This window comes from Bombus fervidus, chromosome 2 (assembly GCF_041682495.2).
Source record: "Bombus fervidus isolate BK054 chromosome 2, iyBomFerv1, whole genome shotgun sequence".
Taxonomy (NCBI): domain Eukaryota; kingdom Metazoa; phylum Arthropoda; class Insecta; order Hymenoptera; family Apidae; genus Bombus; species Bombus fervidus.
Window position 1 is genome coordinate 17603328 of NC_091518.1, and position 15394 is coordinate 17618721.

At 36.9% G+C, this 15394-nt stretch overlaps 1 protein-coding gene across 2 annotated transcripts in view; it reads left to right on the forward strand.

Moving 5' to 3' along the window:
• The first annotated feature begins 355 nt into the window (after positions 1–355).
• The window catches only part of LOC139998199 (uncharacterized), a 29945-nt gene continuing 14906 nt past the window's right edge, over positions 356–15394 (forward strand). Inside the window, exons 1-2 of one of the 2 annotated variants that reach the window (XM_072022562.1) lie at positions 356–951; positions 4259–4810. The gene's annotated coding sequence lies outside the window, so the exon portion shown is untranslated. The remainder of the gene's footprint in view (positions 952–4258; positions 4811–15394) is intronic. The other variant, XM_072022563.1, reaches the window with a different exon arrangement.

Consider the following 15394-nt stretch of genomic DNA (forward strand, 5'->3'; position numbering starts at 1 on the left):
TTTATAAGCAAATGGCTTTTATTTAATTCTAATTAAAGATCCTTACAGATTTACAAAATACAAAAAGCGCAAAAATAGAGTAACTGAAAACGATCAGAATTATGAGTTTTTCCCTGTTAGGCAGTCATTTTAAAGCACTGTGCGTGGCAGGGATCCGCGCCAGGGCTAAGACGCGCGATCTCGTACGCTGGATTGAAAGAGCAGAGGAACCAGAGCCGGCGTATTTCGGCCAGAGCCGGTTCAAGGTGGAAAGACCGTGTTGCGCGTTTGCTCTGTTTGGATTCGGGCGGGCGCAGTATCGGTGGCGGCGGCGGTGGCGGCGGCGGCGACGGCAGCAGGTGGAAACGCTTCTGAAGCGGAGCCGACGAAGGTGGAAGTGGCGAAGCGCATCGAAAACTGGTTTGGAGCGGGAGTTCGGCGGCGCGGCGGCGTGGCGCGACGCGACGCGGCACGGCGCGGCGTGGCATGGCAGTTGGCGAAGTGGGGAACGATCCGTTTCGTGGCGGCCGGTGGGGGCAAGCTTGGCAGCGACAAGTGATGGTTTACAGTTATAGTCAGTCCGGATCGGGCGTTCGGTCAGCCGAGACTACTTGTGCCAAGCGTTAAGCTCCACAATCGATTCCGATTTGTCGAGCCGGTGTATTAAACGCGACGTCGCTTATACGCGCATACACGCGCGATCGTATCGAGACGAGAGAGTTTGAGAGTGAAGTGTCGTCGTCGTCGTCATCGTCGTCGTCGTAGTCTGTCCACCCCTGTCGACGTTTCTCTACTTTGGCCACGCAACGAGCATCGTTCTTATCCAAGGATCGTACGTTCATTCTCGGCCTCGACGATATCGCTACAGTTGCACCGTGTGGCCGTGCAACTTTTTTTCAAACGAACGAGTTCAAGCTGGAGCACCGAAACCCTCTGTGAAACTTGACGAAATCGAATCGAGCACAATTAACGGTATATACCAGACTGGCGGAAAGGAAGATCCGCGTGGACGAAACGACAGCGCCGTGAATATGTGTACGTCATCGTTCGTGGGTTCATTGTGCACGATTAATTGGATACGGGCGCACGTATATCGGCCCGTCGTTCGCGTTTCTTTTTACCTTCCAGTTCGATTCTTTTCGCGTTTCGATCTCGCGCGACTATCACTGCCTTGCCTGCCTCGTCTCTTACCGATCGTGAGAGTTCCCCGATGAATCGTCCCGTTCTAACTTTCTTCTCGTACGTTTATTTAGCCTGTATGCAACGTAAAAGAGAAACAATCTTCCCGTCGTCTTTATCAGATAGATCGTCAGAACATTCCGGATCGATAACCAATCGGAGAGCGCGAGAAATATTTCTCAATCGTATTCCACGACGAGTAAACGAACGAACGATTCGAGGAAACGACCATACTCTTTCGCTCGCCAATTCGATTCCTCCGTTTGTTTCGACGAATTTCTTTTGTATCGAACGCGCGACATCCGCGAGAAAAGCGACGCCTCGATGCGCGTAAGAACGCACGCGAACGAATACGGTCACTCTCGTACGCGGATGTGACCTCGTAACACTCGGCGAGGACTTCGAGACGATCACGATGGAAATGGGAAATGAAAACGCACACGCGGAGATAATCCGCCTCGTAGCGAGCGTTTCCGTCGCGTGCTGCATTTTTCTTTTCTTTCCTCGTTCTGCGCGTCCTACGCGCTCGCCAAACAAATACGCTGACTCAATGTACGTTGCGTACCGCAAGAAACAGGAATTCCCTGAAAAGCGTTCAGGCTCATGGGAACGAGTTTCGTTCACGCAACCAACGTTCGCGAAATTCCATACACGTGACTCGAAATAGCTTTACCAAACTCGTTATCTCCGAACATCGTTCTTGAAAGTCCAATGCATTATTTCTTTCCTACAAACCTATCGAATTTTAATACATTCGTTATATCGTTCGAGAGATTTTCCATAGTTAAATCGTTTTAAGAAAAAGAGAAAGGAAGATTCTCAGGGATAAATTAGAACATAACACGATCTTATTTGTATTTAGGGTGAGAATGATAGTCGCCGATTTAAGAGGCTTAGAGAAAGAGGAAGCGACTAGTAACACGGTGAGAAGAGAAAATCACCTCTCGCGTTACATTGTTGAACTTGAATCTAGCGTTAAACTCTAAATTCTCATTCGGCTCGTGTCGTCATCGTTAAATTCGATCGGAGCTGTTCTTTATTCGACGCGCGAAAGCTAAATTTCGTGGATGCGATACTACTCGCCGATCTTTTTCTAAATATAAACGAAAAGAACTCTGCGAATATGCATAGAAGCGATGTGAACAACATTTAGATCAGATTTCCGATTGCACAGTATTATTTAGAATACAAAGAATGAATTGAAATAATGAATTCGATGGTTCCAATTATCATACGACGTTAAAAGTTTTTTAAACGATCCACCGATATTTCAAAGGTGCGGATCGATCGTGCAACGATACTACTAAAAATGTTGGAACGTTCAGTTACACGATAATTCTACAGATGCCACAATAAGGATGAAAAAAAGCGAAAGGAAGCAATGATGGCAGGGAGAAAGGAGGAAAATCCCGCTAGTCGTACAACTCGTTTCTTTGGTCGTCTCCAACGGAGGTTCTTCTCCCATTCATAAATTCGAATCAACAATAACAACTCGCGGTGTTGTGTTGCTACGGTCGTGTATACGTGAAAACGTATTCCGTCGCGCGATATCGATTCACCACCTTATTTACGATCGCTGAGAGAGAAATTAACCCCCTATAATTGCATAGTTGGTTATAGTTTGCCACGTTGATAAAAAAAAAAAAGAAGTAGAAAGTAGCACGTAAATTATTTGATGGAAATACGAGGGTATAATAATAATAAAAGAAATATATATACAAATGTATGTGTAAAATAGAAGTAACATGATAACGTATCGTATCAGATGTGTAAAAAAAGATTCCGTGCTTTTAGTTTTATGTCGATTTACGATTTTTGTGTCTTTCGTTCTTAATCTTATCCTTGGTATAGAAACGACTAAAATAAAAATAACACAGTGTATATGTATATTAGGCGTAGAAGAAAAATTCTGTACCTTTAGTTTCACGTTCTTTTGTGAGCAAAATGTACTTTCCAATTCTTAAAAATTAAAATTATTTCCTATCTTCTGATTATTCCAATGTTTTCTTTTCCATTCTTTCAGTCGTTTTCACCCAGCTGTTTCTGCATCTCGAACGTTTTACGATTACTAGAACGCGACGTACGAAGCATTTGACGAGTAAAAGATTTTACTCAAAATCTTGTTTAAATAATCTCCGATATTGTTTCGTATATGTTATATTATCTATCAGTATTATCGCCAACAAAGTATATCGTTCTTACAACTTCGATAGATAACTGCAGGAGGAACATACTCATAAATACACGTTTTATCAGAGACCATTATATTTGCAATTATTATTTTAATTATGTCAGAATCAGAATATTAAAGGACACGTTAAGGCAGGCACACGCCATGATATAAAACTAAATATAAGACTGAAGCACCGAATTTTTTTTGCATCTAATAGATACATAAATAAAGCATATAACTTTCAACTCACATAACATTAGAAAGCATTAACATTAGAACTATCAAACCAATCAAACCGACTGCTATCGGATTTTTCCTTTTCGATAATATTAATATTTACTTTTACCAAGATAGAAACGTGATTTCATCGAATTTTTATTATCGATCAAAAACGTAGTGAATTTCGAAACTGTTTCTCCGCGAAAGACAGGAAATTCCGTACTCTTCACCTCTAGCCTTCTTGTATAACGTATTTAGGTACGTATTAAAGATGATAGCTCTAACGTTAAAAGAAGGACGATAACATTCTGGGTTCTCAAAGATATTCTTTGATCCGTTATTTTGTATGACTGAAGCTCAAATTCGGGAGCAGGCACGGCGCGCGTAAATTTCTTCTCACGACGACTGTTTGCATAAAAATATCTTGCCCGCGATCGTTACGCCGTCGAAAACTTTCAAACAAGAGAGAAATAAATCCCGTTTAAACGAGTTTGAACGTGGATTGCTAAACGTTGGCGATGCAAAATCGACCGAATCGGGTGAACGCGCAACAGGTCTCCTATCCGAACGAAAGAATTGTCAATTTTCTGTCGTTTCGTTCTCGCGGCTGCGAGATAAACCGTGGAAGTCTTCTTTTCTTCCATCGAAATACGCGATAATACGCGACTTTCACCTCGTCAGCCAATATAATTTCCACGTGTTGCGCAGATAGTGCCTTCCTCCGCTGGCAATCGAAGGTAATTTCATCGGATGCCCGAGAGATCCAGCTGGGAATCCCCGAAAGAAACTCGAAGCACGAGTTATTGATCAACTCTGGCCGCGAGCGACAGGCAGAAGAGGAGGAGAAGGATTCGTTGGACGAAGGAACCTGAATGACGGGATAAAACTTGTGTCGGTCGAAGCGAGAAGGAAAAGTGTCGTGTGTTAAAACAATTTGGAGCGAACAAGAAGCAAAGAGGAAATATTTTTTCGTGAAAGAAGAAAACGTAATTAAAAAGAAACGGAAGAATAATCGAGAATTTATATAAAGTGTCAATTGGAAAGTGTCGATTGTTCTGCGTGGAAATAGGAATATAATAGAATTGATATATTTAAGAAGATTGGCAAACGGGATAATAAACGGATTCTTCGAGTTCGTCGAAGGAGAAAGCATCGATTTTCATCGAATTCGAGTGTCGTAGAGAACGAGAGCTGGTTTCTTCCATGGACGCGCGTCGAAGATAATCGAACGCACCTCAGCCAGGACCGCCGACATCCAAGGTAAATATAGCACCTGTTTTCCCGTCTTTCTGTTTCACCTTTAATGCCCACGCGTTTCTTCTGATCGAGCAGAAATACCGGTGCGTGCGTGCATTCACCTACGTTTGCATAGCAATGCGCATTTTTGCATCGCGGCCGTGCGCGAGCGCCAGTGTCTCGGCAACGAGAGAAAAAAGAGAGAGAGAGACAGAACGAAGAATGGACGAAGAATCGAGTGAGAAAGAGAAAAAGGCAACGTGTGCATGCGTCAGGTTTTCTTTTTGCTCGCGTATAGCGAAATGTAAATGACGTATGTTGCCGTGATACGACATTATTCCTTCGTTGACAACGAACGTAACAATTTCGTTACACGAGTCGATCGAACTCGCTTTCCATTTCTTTCCAGCGTTGCCGCCAAACATTTATACATACTTTTATTCTCGATTTGTCACGGCGTTGCAATGAAATATAAAAGCAAGATTACGCGGTTTCGTGATAAGTTCGCCGTTCAGTCGAAGGTTATCGTTCGTTTGGTAATTACTATCGGCGGCCGTTCGATCATTCATTAACCGCGTCTTGTAAAACCTTGCACGAGAATGTCCTCGGAACATTTTCTCTCTCCGTCTCTCTCTCTCTCTCTCTCTCTCTCTTTCTCTTTCTCTTTCTTTCCCTCTGTTCTTAGTCTCCGTTGGTTCTTTCTAAAATTAAGCGAGCCAACGATCAAGCCAACGAGCGAACTTTCGTTTCACGAACGAAGCGGTGTTTACGGGAACGGTTGCACGTTGCCCCGCTGTTTTCCGGTGTATCTGACGTTTCGAAAAATCGGCTCGCGTCGCCTTGCCGTGTCTGCAATCTGCTCGACTTTCTCCGGACCGGAGCGGCTTAGATGAGCGACGGAATTTGTTACGCGGAGACTCGCGTTAGAAATTCAGAAAACGGGGCACATTACTTATACAGGTACAGAATACGACGGCTCACGAAAGTACTTGAACGCTTGTAGAAATTTTTTACGAATATATTATGTGTGTCGTAGGAAACATTTTAAAATTTCATTAGCACCGTTATGAGAGTACACTATCACGATTACATTGGAAAAGTTCAACATAACATAGAAGTTGCAGGATATATATACCAAGCTTACAAGCATATACAACGGCTACAAAAAATGTTTGCGCAACACTGTATTTACATAGCGATCATACTAATCATACTTACTATTTTACGAAAATTTGATACTATGAGAAACGATAATGTTTTCATACTGTTAGCTTGATAACGAAAAAGTGTTTCATTGAAAAATGAGAATACGTGCATGTACTTCTTGTAGACACTGTGCTTCGCAATGATCATCAAGATATTTAAACGGATAATTACTAATTATATTAGTAAATTAGTATTACGATATTTAGTGAGATCAATTTTAATACCAATTATATGTTTGAAACTTCTATGTACACTGTATATTAACTTTTTATTAATCGTACGTGTATGTTTGTATCTTTTATGTACGTTTCCGGATTGATTTCAAATTATACCAACATAATCACGATAGTCGTGTTTCGTTAATGAAATTTCGGAAAGTTTCATATAACACGCGTAATACGTTGATTAAAATCTTCTACGTCACTATATATGTTTGCGTACTTGCGTGAGCCAGTGTATATTTTGAGTATATTCTTATGAAAAGTAGTTTCGTACATTCGTATTCTTTTGCCAAATGATCTTTAGAATAGCATAACAGAGCTTTTGTAGGTAAAGAAAGGGAAACGTGGATGAAATGATATATATATATATCTATACTATAAAATAGCATAAGACTTGAAATTATAAAATACCGTTAATAACGAAGTGCCATAATTCGTTTTCAATAAACACTTGAACGATGATTATTTCGTTTCGTGTATTGCGTACTCTGTTCGTATAAAAATAATTCTATAACCAAGGGTTTCGTTGTTGAAGTACGTTTTCGAAACCCACAATTATTGACAATTCTTTTCTTTGCTCGGTGACTAACATAGCATTTCTAAAGATGACATACTGTCAACGTTAAACTTCTTGTATTATCCGCATTGATAAGGAAATAAGTATGCTGAGATTGGAAAATATCTGGAGAACAAAGTGGGTTATCCTTCCAACATAGGTTATTGAATATTTCCGTAAACATAACGCTGGTATTATTAACTATATTATCATACGTTTAAAATCTAACACGAGATTCTCGAAATTTATATTTTATTTGTTCACGTATTTTCTTACATTAGTATCATTTTATTTATATCTTATATAACGACAAAAACATAATTGTTGAAATATTATCTTCCTCTCCCTCGCCAATAAATGTTATTTTTTATTAACACGAGTAATAAAAATATTTAACGAAATTGAATATTATTTATTATTTAATAAACTCAAAACTGTTTATTATCCGATAGCTGATATATGTAGGTAGAAAATTGCCACTGAATTCGAGTACTTTGGTACGTACAATCGTTAATTATCGATAAGCTTTCTTATTGCTCCATTTTAATACTCTCGATTTCCTCTATTGTAAAACATCATATTATTATTAAAGAAGAATTTTAAAAAAATATCAAATCTACTTAATGTTCAAATGCTAGCCAATGATAATACAAACAATAGGATTCCCATTGAATAACGAAGTCTTGTTTACATCGATTAACACACTTGTGAGAATCACTCCCTGTAAAGATTCCGAATATGCATTCTCGTGGAACATGATTTAATTAAATTGACACGCGTCATCGGAAACTGTTTCCTCACATCGCATTATTGCGAAAACAAGCAGAAGGTAAAAGGAAAGTTTCTTGTTTAGTAGCGTGTGTTATCGTTTTTATGTAGAATTGTTATCGTTATCGCAAAAACCCAACTGTTTGTACAAACGAGAGCAACTAAGTAGCACGTAAGAAAAGTCAAATAGGTTTTCGAAGTATAGTATCACGCGGATAGTGTTTACTATCGATATTAGAACACGACCAGCCCATTAAAACGTACACAGGAAACAACTTTTGGCTTAGATTAGTCCCCAGGAATTTGCATATAGAGGCTGTTCCTCCGCAGCGGTTCGATATACCAAACAAGACGAGTGTACACTTGAAAAGAAAACGTTCGTATTTCAATACACGCCGTTAAACATCGTAATTTACTGTTTACCAAAATTCCATTTCGTTTTGAAGCGTGTGAGTATATAAGGAAAAACGATTGGTTGATCAAACACCGTGGAAGCTAAGTTTAAGTTGTTCAGTTTGAAAAATTATTTTTGAAACTTTCAATATAGCAAGAATTTTATCAGAATTTATACAATTTATTACAATTTACTTGAGTTTTAATATCATGATATATGAATTATTTTGAATATAAGAGAAATACAGCAATGAGAGTAACAAACTTAGGCATGAACAATAGGAAGAAGTATGTGCAATTCACATGATTACAACAAATTACGAACGTAATTATATATATAGAATTCCTATTCTTGTTTGTCAGACGAAATAATTATTACATATTATTGTTACAACTACGTAAACACTCTAATGCTTAAATAACAGTTACCCCTCGATACAATTGCTGATGTTCTATTTACATTCTTCGATACACATCCGCACTTCTATTTTTATATGAGCAAACGTTTAAAAAGTACACGATGTTTAAAAACAAAGTAACTTTTATCAACTCGTTTCTCCGAGTATTTTATCTTTTAAGAAAAATTCTATCGTACAGTTTGTTACGAAATAATGACCAAGTATTTCAAGTTGAAGTTGAAAGTGGAAGATGGTGCGAAGAAGATGATAAAATTTCAGTTATCTTCAATTTCGAAATCATAGGGCGTTTTAACTAAGGAGGACAAACTCTAGTACGGTAGAGTTATTTTTAAGTCACCTAAGATTCCACACCTTAACATTCGATCTTCAACTTTGCTCAAAATAATCAAACTTGCGTGTGTAGTATGAAACGCCACCAATATAATATGTTAATCTTTAACGTATATTATCCTATCTATCTTATATACATATTAATCTTTAATGTATCGTAAAAACGAAAGAAAATATCGTCTACTTTAAATGTAGCAAGAAGAAGCATCAAAAGCCGGAAAATGACACGAATAACCCTATGATAAAGTTGAAGGTAAAAATAAATACCCTCCAGAAATAAAGTGACATACACACTGAATTGATACCTACAATCGAGAATATTAATTTCAATTGAAAGAGTTTTCCTCTTCACGAGCAAAAGACATAAATATAAAAATAAGTATAAAAAAATAATTATATATATATATATATATTCTTGTCAGGCTGTAAATATAAATACAAGATATATTTCATTGTTTAGCACGCGACTAATGACGAGTTAAACTAGTCCGGCTTTTAAATACAGATCGCTTAAAAGTGATTCATAACCGAATTTGTCGAATCACAACACGAATCACTCAGCTCGACTCAAATATCCTTCTGACCCAAATATAACCGTAATCTCAATAGCGTCCGTTCTATCCGTTATATTAGTAACATTTCGTGTTTTAATAATTCCGCGGTCATCACACTTTCTCTTATCATTTCACTCGGTTCCGTCACTCCGATTGAAGCGACGCTCGTCGCTCGAATTACTGATACCTCGTCGTGGCACGTGAACGTCATCGTCGAACAAATTTCCTACTTTAAAAAAATGATGGACATGCGTTAGTGTACTTCGTCGTTCTATATCTACAAGCCATTAATTATAGCAATAATTAACTGCAACGCGCATTAGCAATATGTGTAGACTAAGTCACGGACTCCGGTCGGTTTTAAAATACTTTCGTGTCGCGAGTGTCATAATAATAACGAGAGTTTAGGCCCGTAGTCAGGAAACCGCGCGGCCTGATAACATCTTCCATCGTTCTGCTTCCTTAAAACCATTTGTCGAAACGCGACCAAGAGGAAGGAGGGCGTGCTTGAATTTCGACCGAAAGTTGAAATTCACTCCACGACCGTGGTCGACTCGTCCGCTTTCACGAACGATTTGCTTGCAGCGAATAAAATCTTCACGGCGATTCGTGAAATTTTGACGTCGTTAAAACGAGAATAAATGAATGGATTTTTCGACGCGCCACGTCGTTCCGGTTGATTCGAGTGCACGTTGAGAATCTTTGATGAGAACCCATGTAGGTCATTCGCTATGATTAAATTAGCGGAGAATAATAAATTGATACTATTATTACCTTATCTGATAACTGATCTTATTACCTAGGATAGTAAATTGATACTATAAGTATTATCTTATGCAGTTTGTCGAGAAAGTAAGGAATTTTATAACTTGTTTATAATCTTTTTTAAATATAGTGAAAATTTTATTATTGAAATCTTCTCTTGGAACATTATTGTTCTGTGTTGTAAGTTTGGAAATTGTTGATATGAGCGAGATATAACTGATAATTCTGAATTAACAACTAGCGTGTAAAATTACATCTACTTGATGATTGACTCTTTTTTCGTTGATAACTGATTATCGCGATCGAATAGTATTCGGTGATTAAAAATGGAAACTTGTTGGCTAAAATGGCATTCGATTCCTAAAATTCTTCTTCTGTATTTCATTGGATGTACAAAATTCCGCAATTATTGGAGGCAAAATGGATTTTTCCGAACAAGGGGAAATAGTCAAATTTAAATTATTTTGGAAATTAAAACGAAAACATATAATAATTATAATTGTATAATTATATTAATTTAGTAATATACTATTAGTATACGATATAGCATGTAACAATTTATATTTTTTGTAATCAAACCTGTTCGAATCACAAGTAAAATTTTATGCAAATATACTTATTGATTTATATTATTAATTCGACATATGAAAATGAAAACAGACGCTTCAAATTTAAAATTCTTCTTTTCGGTAGACGTGTGCTCTTTAAATTCGTTTCACACCAATAAAATATCCTAAAATCTTTCACGAGAAAAAACTTATAGGTAGCTAAATATTCACAGTGCAGCGAAGAATGAAATAAAATGATGTTTATGAAGATAAAGGAATTCTAGAAGCAAGCGGATGTGACATTCTTTGGTTCGCTGTTCCGTGTGCTCTGTACACTTAATGGTTAACTCGTTGAGTGTGTCGTGTTTTTATCAGCGTGACGTTATCTTTGACGATATTGATCAAAGCTGAAAATAATCCGTTTATTGAAAAAGTCCTTAACGCAGTGTTTCTGGATTGTCTCCAAATATATAATATTCGTTCATTTATTAAACGAAACTTTTATGTTTTCTTTATTAAGCAATGCTCTTAGCTATCGCAATTTATTTCGTTATTTAAAATCGTGTCGATCGTTATATATTAATAACGAAAATTTTACATTTTTCTGGCTGGAAAACTACCGGAGCAGAGATTAGAATGTAAAGAGCCGTATTCCATAGAATGAAACTGTATTTCAAGAAAAGTTTTTTATAATCAAGCGAGATTCAGTTCTGCGTGAAATTATAATATTCGTCTTCGACGTATGGAACTCTTTCAAAAGAGAGCATTAAATATTTGGGAGAAGAACTTGGATAACATTCCACGTGAATGAACTCACAAACCGGATCTTTGAGGTGAGAAAAACCACTGTTATTTCCTGTCAGCAAAAATATATTTTTAATGAAAAAACAAGAAAGAACAAAACGTCGTCCGATCGATAACATTGAATATCTCGCTAATTTTCTGACTATTTCTATTCCTTATTTTGAATAAATTCTAGTTCCTTCGTCGATATTTTCATAAAATATTCGACTCGTCGAAACATTTGCGTTTTAGTAGCTGTTTCTTCAGGCGTGTCGTGTTCGGAACAGTTTCGCATTGTGAACATGGTGCTTTCTAAAATTCCACTTACGATGCTAAGAATTATCCAAATAACTGTGCACAGATATTGTCGAAACTACATATTCAGAAACGTAATATATTATTAGAGATGCTATCCGATTCTAAAATATGTTGAGGATCTTAAGTAACGATTCAAATATATTCAAGTTCAGAAATTCGTTCGATGTTATCTCTGCAGCATTACAAAATTCTATTGACAAATATCGTCTAGAAAATAATTGAAAGGTTTCATTTATACGCAAGATGAGAAGAATGAAAATGCCAGATAATTGCAAGCTACTGTGCATCATTCCGAGAAACATTTCTCTTTCGATTAGTTTGACATGTACACTATAATTCAGAAGTATCCTAATACTTACTTATTTTTTCGAAACTGTATATTTTAATAATAAACGATAATTTAATAATATATACGTATATATTGATATATTAACTGCCATGAATATTATTCTTTGTAATCATCGTAGCTGCATAAAACAGGATATTAGAACCGAATTAAATTTGGACTTTCGAACGACAATATGAAATAATAAAACTGGCGTTTGTAATTGATAAACATTATAAAACTAGTTTGTCATTTGATAGCTTAGATATTAGGTTGTCCGAAATGTTTCTTTGTTTTATAAGGAAATAATAGACGCACAATGTTTTTTGTTTTATATTAGTTTATTGAATTATGCACGAATATAATAATAGAAATAGAACGAAATAGATCGTACTTAATTCAATAAAATAATATAAAACAGAAATTGTTGTTCATCTATTATCACCTTGTGAAACGAAAGAAACTTTTCGGACAACCTAATACTTGTTAAGGAATCTGTTGTTCTTAATTATTTGTAGATATTTAGATGTAGTCATATACGATTCAATCGTACACAAGCAGAATAATATTTACAAACTGGATTTAAAAGTCACAACCAAGGAAAAACGTAAAGGCATGTGACGTCGAGAATTTCCACTCCCAGGAAGCGAGGTAGGAACGATACTCTCGAAATCATTGCTAATCTCACATTGAAATTTTACGTTTCTACGCGGATATGATATCGTAATGTCTGCAATTTGTCGAAACGAGGCATCGCTGTACGGACAAGTACGTTCCTCGAAGAGATTCGAAGTAACGAGACTTAGGTAAATACTGTACTACGCGAAAGAAATTTTGTTCTTAACTAACTAACTTAGTCCTAACGATGGAATTAAAAATTAATAAAGACAAAGTTACGTTCGTCGATTTTATTTCGTGCAGATGCGAAAAGGATACGATTTATTTTTATCGGGAAGGGTACAGTGCATCAAACGGTAAATAAGCGAACAAATGACTAAAAAATTATTACACCAAGATTATGGTAATCTGAACGAGTTCACTCGCCTTTCTAAGTTATGGAATTGAAAGAATATCACACTGATATGATATATATACTTTGAGAGTTTGCTTGTACGAAACTTACAAGTCGCATTTAAGAGCTATCGACAATCGAGTTAAAGATAACATTTTCTGTAATTAATCGTAGTTGACTGAGACTTGCAGAATCATTCGTGACAATTTTTCCACGAACGCAACTATAAAAATGAAATATAAGCAGGTATTCATAATAATATCTAATACGTCTGTTTACGTTCCACTTTTATAATCATGTCTATAGAAATACGAATTTGCGTAAACATCTGCAATTTACTTTCTAGGAATATTCAACGGAGCATACGAAACATTATCATCGAGGATTCTGACAGTCTTAGTCAACTTATGATTAATTACAGAAAATTGTAAACTTACCTACTCATAATGATATTTAATAGGTCTAACTTCGGATGTTTTATAACATTTGCGTATAAAACCTGCATATCTTTGCGCATGAACATTTTTCATAAATATACAAACATTTAGCCTATTAGTAAATACTCACCTACACGCAAGTAATGTTTCACGAAAAACTTCTATATATATATATACCACCTAGCTGATGTCCCATCATGTGCCATTAATTTTACGTGTTTTTGAAACGCTACACTGGCGTATTATATTGCCGGCATACGAAACATCGCAAAAAGTGGTTCAAGTCCCACGAGTTTGCTGAATTTTCGAGCAAACCAGTCAGTTTCTTTTTCCCGACTTGCTTCGCGAATATTGCGGCTACATATACAACACGGATAAATATGCCGACATGTTTCGCCAATAATATATATACAAATGATTCCTGGTGTGCAGATAATAATGTGATCCGGTGCATTATATCGCTAATGAATAGACGACACACGTCCAACTGCGAAGGACTTGACACGCGGCGCGACTTAGATAACTCCGGTAACGTAACGTTCACACAACAGAGTCGTGTGTGTTCGGTGTAATGGTCCCACGTGATACACCGTGTCCCCGTCATTAATGAAGTCGCAGAATGTATTCGCATTGGGTGCCATTATACGCGAGCTTCGAACATGTACTCGGCCGTGAGCAAGAATGCTTCTGTGAATGTCGTCAACAGAACCGCTGCGGTCTGAGGTCGATGACGGCGCAAAAAAGAAAAGAAAAAAAAAACAGAGGGTAAGAAAAAAGAAAGAAAAGAAGATAAAAAGTAACGACGACGAGAGAAGAGTAATCATTTTCTTTGGCCGTAAAGAAATGACGTTTATAATGTCAATGGGAATATCGCAGAGGAATTTCTTTCTCTCTTTCTTTCGATTCGACCGAGCCGCAATTCATCCAACGCCGATGGTGTTCGACGAACAGAAGGATGTATTACCAATAGATTTGACGAAGATTAATATCGAAGGATGCTCGAAGGCATCTCGCGAATCGAGCCATCGAGTCAAGTTGATGTCTCAGTTGAAGTGCACGCTGAAGATCTTATTGTGACACTCGATAAAGCGTGTAAGACTCGCCGAGTTTAATTGCCTTTTTCGCATGTAACGATGCTCGGTGCTCGGTGGCTCTCTGCAAACGTGTTTTTAAACGAGGAATCTTGCATGTTTATTCGGAAATCGCTTCCAGACATTTCGATGGGAGATGATGACATCGTGTTAGACTTTTATTTGGTGTTGTAATTTTCTATTATGTGTGATCTGATAGTGTTGTGAAATTATCTTGTACAGGATAATCGAATGATATGTGTGTATATAGAAAAAAAGAGGATTCGAGACTGATTTACGAAATAGTAAATAATTTACTTCGGTTTATTACCGAGTCATTAATCTTGTATAGATTAATTCGCGTTAATCTAGTTAAGAAATGGTTTTCTGTCTAATGAGTGGTATTTTTAAACCACTTGAGGAAACTTACTTATAGTTCGTTAGAAAGAATGTTTGAATTTCTAAAAAATAAAACTCTAGAATATCACGAAATTGTCATACTTTTATAAAGAAAATTGTAAAATTGAAATTTTCATGGGATTTTTCAAGAAATGGAACGACGAAATCCTTTCTAAATAAAATTTCAACCAGCCGCAAGGTAATTTTCTTTCTGAATGACAGCTCTTTTCCTTTCCATCTTTCACACGGTTAACCTTTCTCGAGCAAGAATATTTCACTGAGAAAAAAGGATTCGCAATATTCCACTTCCTGGCTAGCTGGAATCCACGTTCTCTGTGTCAATATGTACGTAGCCTGTGCAATTATGCTTCTACACTAGATTCTATGGAAATAATAGGTGCCTTCTGCAAATTTTTATTGCACCGTACCAGTATGGAACGCTGTACGAGCCAGTACATTAGAAACAATTACGATAACAGATTATAATGTGGAATGTATAATTAT